The sequence below is a fragment of the Aythya ferina genome (genome assembly GCF_964211825.1).
Source record: "Aythya ferina genome assembly, chromosome: 2".
In the NCBI taxonomy this organism is placed as follows: domain Eukaryota; kingdom Metazoa; phylum Chordata; class Aves; order Anseriformes; family Anatidae; genus Aythya; species Aythya ferina.
The window spans coordinates 73,507,766-73,527,400 of NC_140297.1; the positions used below are offsets into that span (position 1 = coordinate 73,507,766).

At 34.8% G+C, this 19,635-nt stretch overlaps 1 long non-coding RNA gene across 1 annotated transcript in view; it reads left to right on the forward strand.

The window, feature by feature from the left end:
- Window positions 1-16,006, forward strand: part of LOC311431346 — a 212,629-nt gene extending 196,623 nt beyond the window's left edge. Inside the window, exons 5-6 of the long non-coding RNA XR_014689367.1 lie at window positions 13,924-14,022; window positions 15,768-16,006. This is a non-coding gene — a long non-coding RNA (uncharacterized lncRNA). The remainder of the gene's footprint in view (window positions 1-13,923; window positions 14,023-15,767) is intronic.
- Window positions 16,007-19,635: the final 3,629 nt, after the last annotated feature.

Consider the following 19,635-nt stretch of genomic DNA (forward strand, 5'->3'; position numbering starts at 1 on the left):
TTATAGCCAGTTAAAATAACTGGCTATAGTTATAGCCAGGTAGTGGGAACAAAAAGACAAACATTAAACAACATCTTTCCTCCCCTCCATCTTCCCAGGCCCAAGCTGACCTCTCTATCCCTGACCCCTCCACCTCCTCTCCCTGAGCAGCAAAAACATCTGTTCGGTGCAATATTACAGGTACTTTTATAAAGAGTAGTGTGCATGTTAACATACTTACAGAGAACTGTCCTGTAATTCATGTTAAACCTCAACATTTCTTCAATGAATACACACTTCTAAGAAAATACAATGTTGAAGCTTTTTCTTTTCTTTTTTTTTTTTTTTTTTTTTGCCTTTCAAGGTGTTGTTATTGTCCTGCTATAAAGGCTCAAGAGCCCAAAGAAACACTAATCACATGAGTAGCATTGCTACTTCTTGCTCCAGGAAATTTATTCTAGGATCAGAAGAATGGGAAAGTCTCATGTGGACTTGTCTTCTCGCAGGGAGTCTGAACTGTTTGAATTTTTTAAGGCTGAACTACTTGAAGTCTTGCGAGGGCGCAAAGTTCTTTCCAAATCCAAAGTTTAAATTAGAGAACACACTTTTGTTGGTGGAAACAAGAAGAGAGCTCCTCCAGGATCTACTCTCTTTTGATCCAAATCAAAACTTTATGTCATTTTAATGTGTGTATTTAAGATTAAAATAACGTTAAAAAATACTCTAGAAGGTATCATAAATAAAGGCATCCATTTTGTTGCATACACACACACACACAAAACAAAAAAAAATTAAAAAGAAAAACGGAATTTTAGTTCAGTATGTTGTTGAAATAAACCGTACATTTTCCATTTCAAAATATGAAATCTAATAGGCATGTACAGCTTCCTGAATGTGATTTTGTAAGCATTTCATTAGCTGACAAACTGTGATGAGCTCAGGGAAAAACTCAGATGGAGAACTATTTATGTGAAAACTGTTGCACATTTTGTTCTACTGGAGCTAATAAAAATGAATATGCCATGTGAGTACTGTGTTATAGGAAAAGAGATCTCTGTATTTCAAACTATAACATTCCAAAGAAGGGAAGTTGGAAAAATATGAAAATGTCAGGAGTCAAAGATTGGCATAAAGCTATTTTATGACATATCTGACTGTATAATCTTCTGAAGAAATACATTTCAGAATTAATAGAACATACAAAATACCCTTCTGGGTAAGAATCAAAATTGTTTAAGGAACAAAAGACAATAAATGAATATTTTATCTAAAAAATAAAAACAACAACAACAAAACGGTAGTGTATATTAAAGATAAGACCAGATACCTCTTTAGTGGGAAAATTGACTTTGAACATGTAAACAGAGAAGAATTAATGTTCTGTTCTTATATTAATAACAGGGGTGGCCTCTGTGAAGTCGAGAAGCTGACCTGCATTGGCAAAAAGCCAGTTTCAGACAGCTCCAAAAGTGTCCCAGTGCTAGCCAAAACTAAGGGATGTTGGTTGCATCTCTGGAAGAACAATTTTAAGAAAGGAAATGGTATCCCTCCCATGGTATCCCATGGGAGGGACTCCATGTTGGAGATCGTCTAGGGAATGGCACCATCCCAATATTTTCCACAAATTCAAGAGTACAGCTCTGGGTAAATCTGAGAATCAAACTTTTCTGAACACAGTTCAAGCAAGCAGATGGGATTGGAGTAAAATAGCTATGGCTGTCACTACGTCACTAGTCTGATTAGTGCAGATTAATTTATTATCATTACACTTTTCATTTTAGTTTTTGTTTTATATCACTTTAAGACTCTGGTGAGTTTCATTTTGAATTATATGCAAATTTATAATATTCATTTTATTGATATGCAAAATGACCCCTTCATCTAGAATTGTGAACTCAGGGTGAGATTTATGTTTATAATTTTTTATTTCAGTATTTGGTAATATGTAATTTAAATGATATAAATATAGTTTGTTTTTGTTTTTGTTTTTCACAATTCAGTATTTGTTCTCAGTTCTCTTCCTTTAATAACACTTAAAAAATAAATGAATCCAGGTTTTCTGATTCCAGGAGATTGGTTATTTAGTATTCTAGCTGAGAGTAGAGATTACCCATCTTTCTCCCACACTAACGAGGAGTTTATTATCATATGTCAGGGTATATAGCTAGGTCAAGGAAGCTACAATTACCCCACCAGAGGAGGGATCTCCTAAGTCTTGTAAATGAACGGTGACAATTACAGTTGTTTTTTTTTTTTCAAGGGAGAAACTTGTGCACTTAGGTAGAGTATTCTTGTGTCAGTAACCACTCTGAAATTTCTCAGAATATAGAAAAAGTAACAGAATTCATGGAAGAAATAAGCAGTGTCAATTTATTTTTCCCTGCTTCTTAAAAGCAAACAAACAATTAAAACTAATGTGTATATATCTATATATATAGATAGATAGATATATATTAGGATTTTGTATCTCTAAGTTTCTGGAGTATAAGCAGGAAGGAGGCTAACATAAGCCATCATGAACTGAATTTCTGTCAATCAAAAATCTATTATTACTACTATTAGTTTTTTTTAATAGTATTATTATTTTTAGACAGAATTTATATCCAGGTCCTGGTTTCTGAATCATTTATCTGTGTTCCTGGAGGGGAGGAAGGGGGGGAAACAGTTGGAAAGTTTGGAAATATGACATCTAAAGTGAATTACTTTGGAAGCACATTACACGTTTGGCTATTTCTTTCAGAGGCTCAGCTCAGTGCATAAGATTATGAGCCTTATTACAGAAATTCCTTAGTTTTTATTTCTAAAGCAATCTTCTGATTTCTCGTATTTAACTTGATGTATCACATTATTCAGTTTATGAAACTTGCTAGTGAGGTCTTGAAAGAAAACATTCTTCGCCCCTCCCAGTTTTCTGTGCTCACCTATTCCTTTGATCTTTGAGACACTTCGTTTCTTTCTTTTTTGGTATCATATGAAGGAGGAAGATCAAAGAAATGTCAAAACAAAAGAATTGGAAAATTGACAAAGCAGTAGGATAGCTGTGACAAGAAAATAATACGAGCTTTAATCAATTAGTAAGACATACCAGACTCTTTCTGCTACAGATAGAATGATTTAAATGAAGAAGATGTAAAGAACTGGGTTCGTGGCTGAAAAGAGTGATCTAGTTGTTAGTCACTGCTCTGTATAACTACCCACAAAGACTTACTGGAGGTATCAGTCACTTCACATACCTGCCTTGTGCAGTGCATGGAACAAAGTTTAAGGTTAATTTTGAACTCTATTGTAAGTGGTTTAAGTAAATTTTGTGGGAAGAAGTACGAAAACATTCAACATTAAAACTACCCAGATTAGTAGATAGGATATATTCAAGTGTGTAGGTGTGTATGGGTTTAGTCATCATTTAGGAATAATTTAACAGTGCTAGTTTATTGTGTTGATGTGTTTCCATTTGACACTATTACTTTAACAGCAGTAACATAGAAATGTATTATAGATGTACTCTTTACTACTATCATATTTGGTGATAAAGGTATCTTAAATCTGGACTTTGAAAGCTTTCTTTCAATAAGATTTCAAACAGAAATTGTTATGGAAGGATATAGTAAAACCGCTATTTTGAGTTTAAATTAATCCACAGATGATACTAAATACATTTGCCTTGTAAATTTCTGAATCATTTTAATATTGATCACTGTAGTTGGAACCATAAGATCATTTTAGTACTTCTTTTACACTGCACTCATTCACATAGAAATTTTACTTTTACAAATATCACAATTTGAAGGGGAAGAGAGGTACTTCAACCATAGAAAGAATATTAGGAAGTCACAAAATACAGTTATTCTGCAGCACTGTTTCATAATTCTTAATATTCTCCTGACAGTCAAACTTGGGATTCATAATTGGCTTTTGTTGATAAGACTGCTTTGCAGCAAAAAGCAAGACATGGGTAATTAAGTAGGTGAGTGATGCTGCTTTATTCAGCTGCCTGGAGTTTCAAGAAGTGAAATGCACACAAAGGAGAAAAACAACCCTCCTTTCAGAAATAAAGAAAAAAAAAAAAATAAAGAAACACACTGAAAGCCAAGATAGAGGAACTACTTATCTGTATAAAATACATGAAAAAATGAAGTATGATTTCCAGTAAAATATCTGGCTATCCTTTTAAGACTGTGCATAGCTTATGAATTTACATCACTGTAAGTAAAATATAATACTAAATATAAATGTAACTGTATGAAAGAATCAGTAATTCAAGTTAATGTTAAATGTAGATTTTAAAGGTGAGAAGGACTACACAGATAATTGTCTTCTGTGCAAATGATGAAGTTTGAAACTTTGTTGCCTGTAGGTAAACTACAAACTGCAGATTTGAAATTTGATTCAAATAAACACGTTGAAACTTGTACTGTAACACCACACTATATGAAATCTTGTTAGAAATAATGCTTGTGCAGTGTATATCTATTTTATATAGAGTGGGTATGAATTCATAGAACAGGGCAAATACTCTTGCCTTCTTACATTACCAAGGGTACTTACAATTGTAGTATTATACATTGTATTCTGTACCTTTGCAAACTTTTACCTATTCTACCCTTACAATTTTAGTGGAAGAGCTCTACTTGTGCCTTCTGAATAAATTTGCTGCCTAGTAAGATAGTATTGCTAATTGCATAAATGCCATACATCAAATTTAAAGATACGTAGACACAATAATTTATTAATTTGTTATAGTCCACAAGTTGAGTATAATTAAATTTCAAGATGCTAACTTCCTCCTCTTTGTCTTTCTTAAATTATCAGAATTTGACTGGACAAAAACTCAAGCAATCTCATCTATTTGGTCTTGCTTTCAGTAAGAAGATTAGCTGATCTACAGAGGTGTCTTCCAAAGTAAATTATTGTATGACTCTGTTCTTTCTCCCATCTTCTAAGACACTTTTATAAATAAAAATGTATTCTAGAAAGGTTGTAAACTGGAATGTTCATATGCAAACACCTAATTAATATTATATTTTCAAAAAAAAGCCTCTATTCTTATGGCCATTTCATATTAAATATTTGGTGTAAGTGTCTTTTAAGTGACAGATAAATTACTACTTCTACTTGGCAGATGCAATTTTAGGTGAACAAGGAATGATCATTCCTAATTTCCCACAACACTATAACTAGGCAATACCACTGAGGGTCATTAAAAACAAAAAACAAAACAAAACAAAAAAAAACAACAACAACAAACAATGAAGTAGCTTCATTGCCTAAGGTACTTCAGGTCAAAAATTAAGTGGGGAGAAAGGGAAGCAAGGGAATTAGACACCGTCAGATAAAATAGCTTGCTCAACACCTCAGATACAATAGCCTCACTGTTGCCTTTAGCTCAGGAGTTCATAAATTTTTGATTGTTGGAAGCTGAGTTCGGTAGAGCAGAAGAACAGGTACAAAAAAATAAGGTACTCTTCTTGCACATGCTGTTTCTCTACTCTGACAATGATGGAATTCTGATCTGACATAGCACAGATGTTTTGCTTTTATGTTCTCAGAATAGCATCATGGAAAAATTAAGAGACAGACTAAAAAGAGAATTCTGTAAGCTTTAAGCAAGGTGAATGTTTCTATCTTGACAAGGTCTGAGAGCTAGGAATTCTTCCTGATTCCCTGTAGAGAGATGAGAACAGTCCAATAAACAGTCTGAAAGTAGTGGTTTCTGCTTTCTTTCAGGGGAGTGTGAGAAGGTACCTCTTCTTTTTCTTTACTAGGAACGAATTTGGGTCCACAGTATTCAGGTGTACCCTATCCAGAAATCTGTTGGCTCTTTATTTACAGGACACATCGCCCTTCCAGTGAAAGTTTTTTCATCACACCAAAAAGAACTGAAGGCAGGAAAAGAACTGCGAGGAAAAGCACAACAGTGTAGCTTATCATTTACAGCAAAATAAATCCTAGATTTAAATCCACACTGAGCATCGCTTACACATTTTGCAATGTGCATAAACATCTTTGAACAGGGGCTGGAATTTAGGTCATTATGCTTGATGGTCAAAAAAGAAGAGAAGGCTCAATGTCAATGCCTTTCCTGTATTCCCTATTAACAAGCTCCCGCTGGCTTCCCACTAGGTCTATCGCTTTCAGCTGACTGCAGAAGTGTACTAAGTGTGTTGGCCATTGTGACAACTCTTTGTAGGTGCTTGATTTTCCCTAGCAATCCTGGACACCTTAACCTGTACTTCTGGGAACCCTCTTCTGAACCCCTTCTTATTCTGCGTATCTGCTGCTTTCAGCAGTTAGGATAAGGTAGCTTTAGGAACCAGATACAGATCCCAGGTTTAAATGCCAAGTCTTAAATCACGTAACTATTCTACAATAATCCCTAAATACTCAAAGATAGCAAAAATAGCTTGGCTGTCTTCATATTTGAAAGGAGCAAATACATTTTCTAGAACCTTTCTTAAATTTTAGGAACAAACTGCTATGTGATTTAGAAGAGAAAAAGCTTGTCTTAGGATAATAATAGCGTCTCCTGATTGCCTCGTTCTACCTTCAGTGACTCTCACCTCCTTCCATCATGGTTTTATAGTCCAGAATACTAAATAAAATTGTACTGTTTGGGTTAGCAATACCCAAACTGCTAGCAGAGCACAACTGCTTGGGCTGTGCAAACTGTAGCAATGCAGCAACCAATGGAGGGCAGGAATTACAGCAACCAAGTATGCTCTCTGAAGCACAACTTTCTGTCTTTTTGAATAAATACCATTAGTTATTCTGTTAAGCTGCAGCAATTTAACAAATTTACCTGAGATTTAGTCCTCCCAAGTCTTTGTCCAACTCTGCAAAATGTTCAGATAAAAGGTTAACATGATAAAATGTATTTTGCAAATTCAAAATCAAAATTTTAACACCTAGTTAGTATTAAACAGAAGTTTCTGGTCAGGTTTGGTTTGTGGGTTTTGTTTGTTTCTTTGTTGTGTTTGTTGTTGGTCTTTTTTTTTTTTTTTCTTCCTTGTTTCTTGTTTTTGTTTTTCAATTTCTAAAAGTATTCTTATATTAGAAAATCTATCTAACCACTTTCTTTGCACCTCTTCTAACTTCCTGCATCTGATGGGTTTTAAAGTCTTCTAATTCACTTCCATCTCAAAATTGCTGCTTTTTATAATGCTTCTATTCATGTAACAATATAGGTAAAAATAAAATAGATTTCACTTATTTTCCCCATGATTTTCAGTAGAATGGCACCAAAACTGCTAGAAAGTGTATAAGTCCCAAGAATATTTAATTGTATGTGATATAAAACAATTAACAGAAACCAACCATTTGCATTTTAATAACATTGTAACTGTCTGGTAAATGAATGCATTAATCTTGATTAGCTGGGTATCAGACACTGGATCGTAGAGTTCACTGATGTGTGTATGGTTAAAGGAGATTTTTAAGTCATGTTTGAAATAATTTTCTCTACCAAAGGACTATGAAGAATAAGTCAGGCTTGACTAATATGATGTAAGATCTATAGTCACAGTAAGAAAAGAAAAAAAAAAAAAGCAAAATCTGGTAAGTTTAAATAATATGGTGACTCTGAAACAAAACAATCGGATGGGTCATCAAAATGAAACTAATACTTTCCATCCATATTTAGATATTAGGATTATATATATATACATAAAGTATATATATATATGCATATATATATACATGTATAAAGGATATATATACACATGTACATACATATATATGCGTTATACACATATATATATATATACATATAACATATATATATGTTATACATACACATATATATATATACTTTGTAGGTTGAAGAGGAAAATCAGAGGTGGATTTGAAAGTCTTACTGTTATCCGGATTGAATTCAGTTTAAAATAGTCACTGAGTAAGAAGCTTGGGAAAGTCACAGAATTAGAATAGGGCTCTGCTTGGGGAAAAGGCCAGGCTGCTATTGATCTCCAATATAGATCGAAGATAAGATAAATTGAAGATCCACACAGGAATAGTATGAAATGAATTTATGACTGTGAGGTGATATTATTTTCTCCCACAAACCCTGTTGCTGGATTTCCATTCTCTTTATATGTATTGCAGCCACTAGAGTATAACAGGAATTCGCTTGTCATATATTGTCATATATATATATTTTTTTTAGGTAAGGTGTTTGTTGCCACAGAAAGTACATCTGGATGGTACATCCTGTAATGCTTCAATCTGACTGTATTTGTGATTGTCTGCAATGATTTCAGCCATGCTCGTTCTTCTTTGGTTGCTTCTCAGCTAGCTTCTTCTCAGTTACAAGGGACTGTCTGTTCTCAGCACTTCTATGCTACCCTAGTTGCATCGTTAAGCAAGAACAGCTTTCATCCCTACTTCTTCACTGATTCTGAGGTGAACACTAAATCAGTAGTAAACATCAAATCTACAGCTTTTTCTCTGAAAAGGTGTTAAGTCTGTTTTGTCTGTGATAGTGATTTCTAAGTGGTATCCCTTTCTCTGTCTCAACCCCATAAACTTTTCCATCTCATTTTTCCCCTTTCCCTCAAGGGAAACTGAGAGAGTAGATGGCTGGGCATCTGGCAGCCAATCAAAGTCAGCCAATCAAAAGGTAATATAGAAGGTACTACATACAGAAGGTAATACATATAAAGAGAATGAGGCATAAAGTACATTGTTTTTCATGCAGGTTTTATCACAGTTGCTTCATAATTTTTATGAAAAAGAAAAGAATGGAAAAGGTAAAGCTCCATTTAGCATCATTTTCCTCCTTTATTTTGGTTATTTCTATCTCTTATGAAAGTTACTGAACTGTTAAAGTTAGATTTTTAAGTTTTTTTCCTTTGTATCCAAAAGTCATGTCACATGATTGCCATTGTGAGGGACATTATGCAAAACACTGACCTAAAAGACTGAAGACAGGGGTGAATTCTGATATGCACTGTAACTTTAAAAATAGAGGCACTGGAAAATGGAACTTCCGCAAAGTTTTTTAACTGAGGCAAAATTTGAAGATAATTCACTTTATATACTCTCACCCAATCTGTGTCTTATCATTCATACTTTTTTTATAGAACTCAGGTATCAAAATGATGTCAGGTGATTTAATATTGGCTATCATTTCAGTTTAGTAATTTGGTAGATAATCATAAATAAGACAAAAACAAACAAACAAACACAGAAGAAATTAAATGAGAAGTTCTATTTTTCTGTTATCAAACGGTAATGTAATGTAATGTGCACATACTATCATGGGCAATCTACTTTGAATCCATTGTTTTCAAGGAAAATATAATGCCTCACAACATGAAAACTATCATGAAATCTGGAGTGGAATTGAAAATGCTTGCATGTAGTGCATTTCAGTTTTTACAGCTTATGCACAATGCATTATTCTGAGTAATTTTCTGTACAAGTATAAATTTAATTTTATTCAGTACAGTCCACTCTCCAAAGTCTTTTCTCACAGAATATTTCAGAAGTTAGTATTGTGTTAATCAAAGTTTTGTATTGTGTTAATAAAAAACCAAATGCAATAACTTTCTTGGCTAACTTTATAACACCATTAGTGGAAAGTCATCAGGAATGATTCTAACATTCTCTTTCTACTATAGTGGATGCCATGAAAATTAACAGCTGTGACACTAATCTGTGGCTAAATCACAGCTAGGTTGTTTTCATTGTTCATTATTCCTGTTGCTCTTTCTCCTCATTTTACTTTTTTTCTCCTAACTTCCTATTTCTATTCTCTGTAACGCTTAGTTTCTTCCCGTTTCTCACTAGCTTGCCAATTTCACCATCCACCAGTCCTGAATAAGTCCAAAAGCTGAGATTTTAAATGAGAGACTATGATGAAAACTCAATTTCCAGATAGGCTGACCTTTCTAAGTACAGTTATGGTTATTCAGAAAATGCTTCAGCAGATATGGTTTTACTATAAAATGTTTCTTTGCTTTCTAAAGCATTTGGTACTCGTAGTTGCTTCAAAGGTACTTAAAATTCAAGCAGTCTATGAGATGAGATGGGATTCTGCCTCTCTCCAGTTCTGCTCCACATGTAAAAGAACATTCTCTCAATGAGAGACAGTTTAATACATTATATATGAGAAAAAGTAGCAAAGCAGAAATTAGTGTGTACAGTAGTTATATTTGAAAATTAAAGTGGCTGGATATTTTAATGAATGGAATTTTTGCATAGTTGCACTGGAAAAGGACTTCCTATAGAGGGTATTTATTTTAAAATGCATGTGATATAGAGGGAATATAGGATGATGTTTGTAACCATTTTTTGGATAGAATTCAGTGTGATCATATGGCTCTGTTAGACAATCCTGTACCTATTCAAGAGGCAAGATCTATTTTTTTTCTTGAAGACAAAAAGTTTCGTGGTTAATAGTGAGAGAAAGATTTCATAGGTAGAAGTATTCTTATGGGCACTTGAAGCTTTTATGATTTTTTCTTTTGTGAAATATGCCAATGTCCTATAGAGATAACTAGAGGTTTTTGTCAAGTCAGAAGGATAAAACATATGTCATTTATCATGGTTCTACAGTTTATCACATTAATTATTTATTGAGTTTTGCAATAAAATAGTTTGTACCATTTTAAAGGCAAAGGTAAATGTAAATGTATGAAAGCATGTTTTCCACACATTTTTACAAGGCTTTTAATACAACTTGCCAAAAAGGAGACAGGGAAAGGCAAATTTGCTGGAAATATATACAAATATTTGCTTCAAAAACAGATGGACATTAACAGTAGTTTCAAATCCAAACACATTATAACTATCAGTTATGAAGCCTCCCAAGCTATACTAAACCTACATCTTCCCCTGTAGAAATCTGTGGCTACATTGCGAATAGCATGTGAAGGTCTGGTATCTTCTTATCAAATTATTTCCTGAAGTCTATAAATGCTTTGCAGACTGTTTTAGTTTTACACTGGCAGGCAGCTAAGTACCACACAACCACTTGCTCACTCTCCCCACATGGGATGTCAGAGAAAAAACAGGAAGGTGAAAGTTTGAGAACTTGTGGGTTGAGATAAAACTCTAGGTAAAACACTAGGTAAATCAAAAAAATGTGCATGCAAGCAAAGAAAAGAGGGAATTCGTTTGCTACTTCCTATTGGCAGGCAGCTGTTCATCCACTTCCAGGAAAGCAGTACTCATCATGCCCTTGGTTTCTTGGAAAGACAAACATAATCACTCAAAACATATCTTCTCCTCTACCCCAGCCTTTATTGCTGAGCATGACACCAAATGTCCTGGCTTTGTCCCCTCTCAGCTACTTGTGCACCCCCAGACTCCTTGCTAGCAGGGCAGCATGAGGAGCAGAAAAGTTGTTGGCTCTAAGCACTGCTCTGAAGCAACTAAAACGTCATTGTCTTATCACAACTATTTTCATCAAAAATCCAAGCCACAGCATCACACAAGCTTCTATGAAGGAAATTAACTCTATCCCAGCCAAAAGCATGACACATCATAGCCATGGCTATGAAGTCATAAAAAGTTTTGCATAACTGAATTTACTTCTAAAATTTCTCTTTATTTTCAGATTAATTTTCTAGATTCTTTGCTCTGAATTTCCTAGTTTTCTGATACTGTAACATAAGTATTGTAATAATGTGTATAAAAATGAAATCATTGCTGAATATTTTTAGTTTGGATTGCAAATACTGGGATATTTAGTTTAGGAAATTTACCTTCTTTCTCAAAATGCATTGCAAAACAAATATAACATGTTACAAAAAGAAAATATATTTTATAGGAAAAATATTACTCCCTTTCAGGGTTCATCATTATATACAAAATAGATTTTATTGCTTTTTGTTAGAGTAGGTTATGTAAAACCTACTGAAACAAAGATTGTTGACTTCATGCTGCTTTGCTATATAAAAAATATTTGATGCCTAATATTTCTTAGTTATGTCTTTCCACAGTTACTCCTGCATAATGCACTCCTGTATAATGGTCAAGTAGTCCAGGAGTTACCTATTAATAAAGTAAAACTTGGAGTTGGATGGTAAAGCAAGATGGCAAAGGGCACATACAGGCACTACATACTTATTCATCTGTAAGAAGCTAGCTTGACCGTATGTTCCCCTAGGAAGGTCTGGGATTAGAAACATATCCATGTATCTAACTGTTGCTCATTAGGCTTATGAGTAAATAAAGATGTTATTGTGTTTTGTAACAATTTGATAGAATATTTAAAAACATTGATCAAAAAAATTTTTTTAGAAAAAAAATCTTTTTTTGTTTTCTTTCCCCATGCACCCCAAATTCTCAGAAACAGTTGCGCTGATTTTGATTGTACTTTTAAATCTTTTTTGACTAAGTTTAAGTAAGGGAAATATCATCTGAAAGGACTTTGCATAATAATGCTGCAATAACTGAAAGAGTATGATTAGAATTAAAGTTGAAATTCATCTATAATACATTCTTATTAAAACAGACACTACTGCGATCTGCCATGCTTTAGAATTTAAGTGAACATTCTACATTTCATTCATTACAAACTATCTATTACTAATTTAAGTTGAAGAAATATTCAGGTAGGACACTTACAATTGTGAATGTGAAAGTACAGCCATAACTATCTTCATTAACATTAAAATACATAAAAACATGTCAACAGTTCACATTTCTATTTTTTTTTTCCTATGAAAATCATATTAATTATTGTTAGACTTGATGAAAATATCTGTATAGCAAAGGTCTTTAAACTACTTGTGAGTTTTAAGGTGCTTACTGAGGTATTAGAAAATTACTTATTTTGTTGTTATTTTCATTGTTGTATTGTTCTTCTGGTCTGCTTTCACAAAGTTCAGATGACTTTCACTGTCTGTCAATGTTGGCTGTGTTGGTGCTTGTTTTATCTAGATCTAGAACATTTACTTCAACATTGGACATCTGCTGTTTATTAACTGAATGATTCATACAGCTAGAGTACAAGAAAAAATGGTGACAACATCTGTGTGCTCTAGAGGAACCCCTCTTTTGTTGTTGTTGTTGTCGTTGAAAGAAAAAGAGACCCACTATGGAAACATTCTTGATTCCTTTCACATAAGGCAATCACATCTAGGTCCAATTTCATTCACAACAGCTGCAGTATTTAAATTTTAGCCATTCCCCACCTCTTTTTTCTCATATCCCATTCATCCATTGCGTTGAACGGTATAAACTGCTGCGGCTCAGGTCAATACCTTCACATCTGTGTGGATGCTAAATTGACTGGCCAGAATTGCTCTCCATTGCTGGTGCCAGCTGGCATGGAATAACCAGCACCCATCCTAACAAGCTCTCTCAGCCTTTAAAATATCTGTTAGGAATGGTCATTGGCCTATGAGAACTCTTGGGGCACAATCAGAAATGTTTTGAAAGAAGACTAGCTTATCCAGGCCAAAATCATGACAGGGACTGTTATAATATATTGAGCACACATATGCAAACACACACATACACACAGAAGAGGGAAAAAAATGTTTGTCTAAATGTCCAGAAAAATTTTCTGGTACTATTTAATTTAGCAATATAGACATAGCCAAATAGATTAGATTCATATGGTATTCAATTTTATTGTCTCTGGATCCCAATTCCAGACTGGACCTTGAAGCCAAGAGTTTGGCATAAAACTCTCCATAAATATGGGACAAGTGTTAAGTATCTAAGAAAGAAGCACACAGCTAAGACACTGAGGGGTGGATAAATTGAATAAGAAATGCTGAACAAAAAAAGGACCTAGTCAATGACAGAGAAGTAGCACCTGTTCATTGTTGTAGGTGTCTTTGACTCATTGCTTCCTCCTAGAGCTAGATATCATGTTTATTTTCTGAAGACTGCCCTTTTCTTCCCCTTTAAAAACTGTGGCAATAGCAAGACTTTGAGTGACCTGTTCTTAAACCTTTTTATATCCTAAACATTTTTTTTTTTTTTATACTACAGCAAGAAATGTGACTTCAGAATCCCACCCTACCCTAAGGAAATTCAAACCCACATGCTCACTTTTTAATTAAGCACAGTAGTTACCAGGATCTGGAGTAGGTAAATATATGGGCTCTCTACACCATTCTAACTACATCTGCGAATAAAATAATCCAAGGTTAACTAAATCTGCAAATCTCTCAAGATTAATATATTCACTTAGAGAGAGGGGGAGTCCTGCCTTCTAGAGTGCTTTATAGATGTCTATATATATGTTTATATATAAATGTTTATATATTTACTGCAGTAGACATAGGAACTGAACATTTTAAGCACTGCAAAACTTTGGACCACTGGAAGGAAATCAGTTTTTAAATAAAAGTCATTATTTAGTACTATTTAATAATCTTTAAGTCTTACTATCATGATGCATGCACATCTAGAATGATGTACTATAACTATAGTAATGTTACATTGCTCTGTTAATGTTTCTGCTCTGTTAATGAGAGTTCAGATATTCAGTGTGGGATGTCATGCTAACTACTGTTAAATTTCTATGAATTATTCTACCCCAGAAATAATGAGCTATTACTCTGAGTTAGGTCTTCTTACTCAGAACAGCTCTCTCCTGAGATCCCTTTCTTCATAAGTGAAAGGACAGAGATCACCTATCTGAGACAGTCCAGTTCCAGTTGTGCCTCTCACCTGAGATAGTCAAAGTTTTCACAATTAAGCAATATTTGGGGATTTTATTGAATTATACTATATTTGGGGTTAACCACAACTTAATGATATGTTACATTAGAATTATTGTTATTTTAAAACTCCAGTCAAAATTTCTGTTTTAAGAGAAGAGAATAAGATGACACAATGTCAGAGTAACAGGGTAAACACACTCTATGTTATACTCAGGACCCCAGGTTTTTGAGTGTCTAGCAACTGTGCAGTTTATTTTCTTCAACCCTTGTAGGTTGGTCCTTGGTCCTATAGTCTTATTTTCTGTTAAAATTTAAGTCAGTTTTGGACTAAAGACACAATAAGGAAGTAAAGTCAGGCTATAGAATGGCTGAGTGATGGCATAGATTAGGAAAAAAGCACATTAAAATGGACGTGAAATGAAAAAATAACTAGCTTCCATACCTACTATCTAACAAAAATGTTTTATAGTGGACACATAAAGAATTACAAATATGAAAGTCTATCCTCAGAAAGTTTTATGGAGAACTGTTATTAAATTAAAATTAAATTCTCAGCAGAAAATAAAGTACTGGTACCTAGGCTCAAAGGATTAGAAATACAGTAGCAAATGAAGAACTTTTAAAATAATGTTAGCTGTTTGTTTTACAGAAAGAAAATAGTTCAGAATTAGTCTATTAGATTAGCTGGAAAAAAAAATAAATTCCTAGATTTATTGATATAGAGATGAAAATGATACAGCTATTTTCATTGAGTTTGAACTTCTGTAGCTGCAGGATGGTAATTCCTTACCTTTACAAGGAGGGTATCTCCTTCTCATCAATTTGAGAATAATATTGATTTCAATAACTTATGGCTAAGGAACCTCATGCCTTAATGTAATAAACACTATTTTAATTCTGGGAACTTTTTGTATAGTTTGTTAAGGCACAATATTTGACAAGAGAAAATATCTTTTTGTGTCTTTTGACTGGAACTGTTACAGCTGCAAATAATCTTTTTTAACACATTTTTAAAAGTATGGTAATTTATTAACTAATTTAGTTAAAACTTTGGTCAAATAGCTCTAACGTTGCTACAGATGAAAGAGTTTACATATGTGAGACAAATTTTTCATTTATTCTTAATGTCTGAGAATCAATAAACTTTTTTTTTTTTTTTTTTTTCAGAACCCAATGCAATAATCGATGCTTTCACCAGAAATTAAACTGCTACCATGGTTACATAAATATATATAATTCTATGATGATATTTCATTCTTCTACTATTTCTATCAATATGTAATAAGCTATTATAAGGTGATTCCCTAAAAGATGAATTAAAATGCTGTTTTCTCCTGTAGATTGTTCTTCATCACATTCTGTAATGTTTTGTTTGGTTTTAATAAATTACTGTCAGTTCAGTAAAACTCTCCTACTGTTTGATCTTTGCTAATGAGCCCAAGTAAATATCTAATTTTCAGAACTATGTGAGTAGCACAAACATAATCACATATAAATGAGGCTAAGACAGAACATAATGAATTATTAAAATATAATTTTTATTAATTTTAATGACTATTTTATTAAGTATGGTGCCATAGAATATAACTTGTGTTCTCAAATATACGTTTTTAATGAGGTATACAGTAATATTGTCCCTTTTGACAATTAGATATATTCACAGATTCACAGATTCACAGAATTTTCTAGGTTGGAAGAGACCTCAAGGTCATCGAGTCCAACCTCTGACCTAACGCTAACAGTCCCCACTAAACCATTTCCCTAAGCTCTACATCTAAACGTCTTTTAAAGACCTCCAGGGATGGTGACTCCACCACTTCCCTGGGCAGCCTGTTCCAGTGCCTCACAACCCTTTCAGTGAAGAAGTTCTTCCTAACATCTAACCTAAAACTCCCCTGGCTCAACTTAAGCCCATTCCTCCTCGTCCTGTCACCAGGCACGTGGGAGAACAGGCCAACCCCCACCTCGCTACAGCCTCCCTTGAGGTACCTATAAAGAGCGATAAGGTCGCCCTTGAGCCTCCTCTTCTCCAGGCTGAACAAGCCCAGCTCCCTCAGCCGCTCCTCGTAGGACTTGTTCTCCAGGCCCCTCACCAGCTTTGTCGCCCTTCTCTGCACCCGCTCAAGCACCTCCATGTCCTTCTTGTAGCGAGGGGCCCAAAACTGAACACAGTACTCGAGGTGCGGCCTCACCAGAGCTGAGTACAGGGGGACGATCACCTCCCTAGCCCTGCTGGTCACACCGTTCCTGATACAAGCCAGGATGCCGTTGGCCTTCTTGGCCACCTGAGCACACTGTTGGCTCATATTCAGCCGACTATCCACCATCACTCCCAGGTCCTTCTCTGCCTGGCAGCTCTCCAACCATTCCTCTCCCAGCCTGTAGCTCTGCTTGGAGTTATTGCGCCCCAGGTGCAGGACCCGGCACTTGGCCTTGTTGAACTTCATGCAGTATTTATTTATACTTCATGCAGTATTTATTTATATAAATAAAGTCTAAGGATTTGTCCCCAAAGACTTGGGTCAATAACAGCCCATGGGATGGAAAGGATAAATTGGAGTAAAGTCATTTTTATTCAGAGGCTAACAAAACTGTATGCAACTAAATCAGCAGGATGTAGCTATAGACAATAACCAGAATAACCCCCAAGGACAAAGCTGTTATTCTTACTAAGTCTACAGTTGGAAGTCAAGGTAGACTCCATGCCATACATCAACTGTGTAAATAACTGTGTTCTAACTACCAAGCACCAGTTGCCTGTGTACTCTTAGCCAAATATTTCTGTCTGTCACAAAATGTGTACTAACAATCTGTAGACAACTGAACCCACTATGGACATATGTGCAATTCAAGCTGTGGTGTAATGTAGAGATAAGTGATCTAGCTTGAAATGAGTGAGCATAATTACAGGAAGCATTGAAGCCAGATTAACACATGCAAATTGCGCTTCTTCTTGGTCAGGTAAAATCACTAGTTTGTGAACACTGTTCTGGGAAGCATGATTTTGTAAGTATCAGGCAGGTGTGGTCTGTGCATAGTGAAAGACTGCACAGCAGGTCCTTGGGAGCAATAGTGAGTGAGCTAATCATTTCATCTCTTCCTAACTTTCTGTGTGAGTAAATCCAATAACTTTATAGTTAAATTTAGCTATGATTCCTGGTTTGGATAAAGTTCCAGTCTAAATAGACTAAATTTAGACAAATAGTTTGGCAGAGGCCAGCAAAAACTTCAGGTTTTGTTAAAATATCAAAGACTTGCCTTGACTGGGACTGGTTATCTTTTCAGCTGAAATGCCTATGGTTTTATATTCGTTATACATATTTTTATTAAGCATAGAGGATCTAACTTTATATATATGTATATGTGTATGTGTATGTATATATATATATATAAAAATATTCCTTTAGTATGCATGAGAAGTCTGCTTTTGAGGAACAATGAAGGCAGGCTGCTCTGCAAAGGAAGGTGACCTAGATCCACAAGTCAAAGCAAAGCAAGCAGCAGCAGCAGGGATTCAGGATCAAGGTCTGGGCCAGTGTCAGATCCAGCGATGGTAACTGGGGTCACTCAAGAGCCAAGCAAGCACTCAGCAAGTCCATAGTGATGAGATAGGGCCAAGGTCAAACCAGAAGGTCAAATCAACAGGTTGTGGGTTTGGATAAGAGAAGTACAAGATAGGGTGCAGACCTGGTGGTAATGCATCCACAGCTAGATGCCAAGCCCAGCAGCCTCAGCTTCATCACTGTCCCAGTGAATGCTGCTTCTGAAGCTTCTTCCATTTTTTTAAATTTTTTTCCCAAAGAGCTCTGAAGTAGGCCAAGTTTTCTCAAACAGATCACTCTTATCAGTGAATTGATCTTGAATGCAGCCTGTTAAATCCTAGGAGGGAGGGAATGCACTTTCTTTTACCTCACTGTGAATCTGTGTCACACTCACATCAAAACAGTTGCCAGGCTTCTGAATGGTATTATTTAAGTGTAATTGGTAGTTTTAAGACTTCTCCAAGAACAAGTTCATCTGAACAGTGCTTCTGCTCACTGGATGTGGGCCTTTGAGTCCAATTCAGATGAAAGGGAACCTTGAAGTCACTCATATCCTGCAATTCCTTTATATTTTGAAGAGATGTCCAAAAGTGCAAGCAGGTCCAAATATTTTTACATTGGAATCTGTGAAAGAATTGGGTCCACTCTTATAATATTTAGCATTCACTTGTTTTACTCGTGGGGCTGAAAAGCATCAGTAAACTTCACTTGTCCTCAGTTTGCTTTGCATCTTCTCTTTTTATCTCTTGCGGTTGACTTGTACTTGCAAATTAAATTTTTGGTTTTGATATTGATATTTGATTTTGAAGAACAGTTTTTACTTTTTATTATTCTACTCTTTCCTTGTGATTCATAGTCTCAGACACAACTGCTGATAATTATATAAAATTCTGTTAAATTTTCCAGTTGCAATATGACATCAAATTTGCTGAAAATACTTGCATGTTTCCATAGAATTATGTTTTTGATATTTACTATTGTGGTTAAGGTTTGCATGATTTTAAAAAGAGGTTAGATAGCATGTCAACTAAAAATGAATTTTGTTTGGAAAAAGTAGAGAAACATTGCATGCAAGCATAAAGCAATTTGATAACGTGTACCTGTGATATTACTGTAACAACTAGATGATATTAATTTCAAGTAGATTGCAGGCCATTTTTTCTCTGGATCTGAATGTCTGAATGGATCATTGTTTTTGTAGGATGAATAAGTATGGACTGTAAAATAAGAGTGTATAGGCAAGTGCGTTTTGCAAGTAAACATTGCTTTTTATCAGTATTTGGTTCTGGAGGTTGAAATGGTCAGGCTCAAGAGCTCATTACTGAGGGAAGCTCAAGGTGAGTGTTTTTTCCTTGTCTTTCCTCATCTAATGTCAGGCATCTTTTTTACTTCTTTTGCAGGGTTATTTTGTTTTAATGGGACATATCTCCTGCCTATTCTACATCCTCAGCTTTATATTGCAAATTTTAGTACTTGCACACATTTTTATGCCA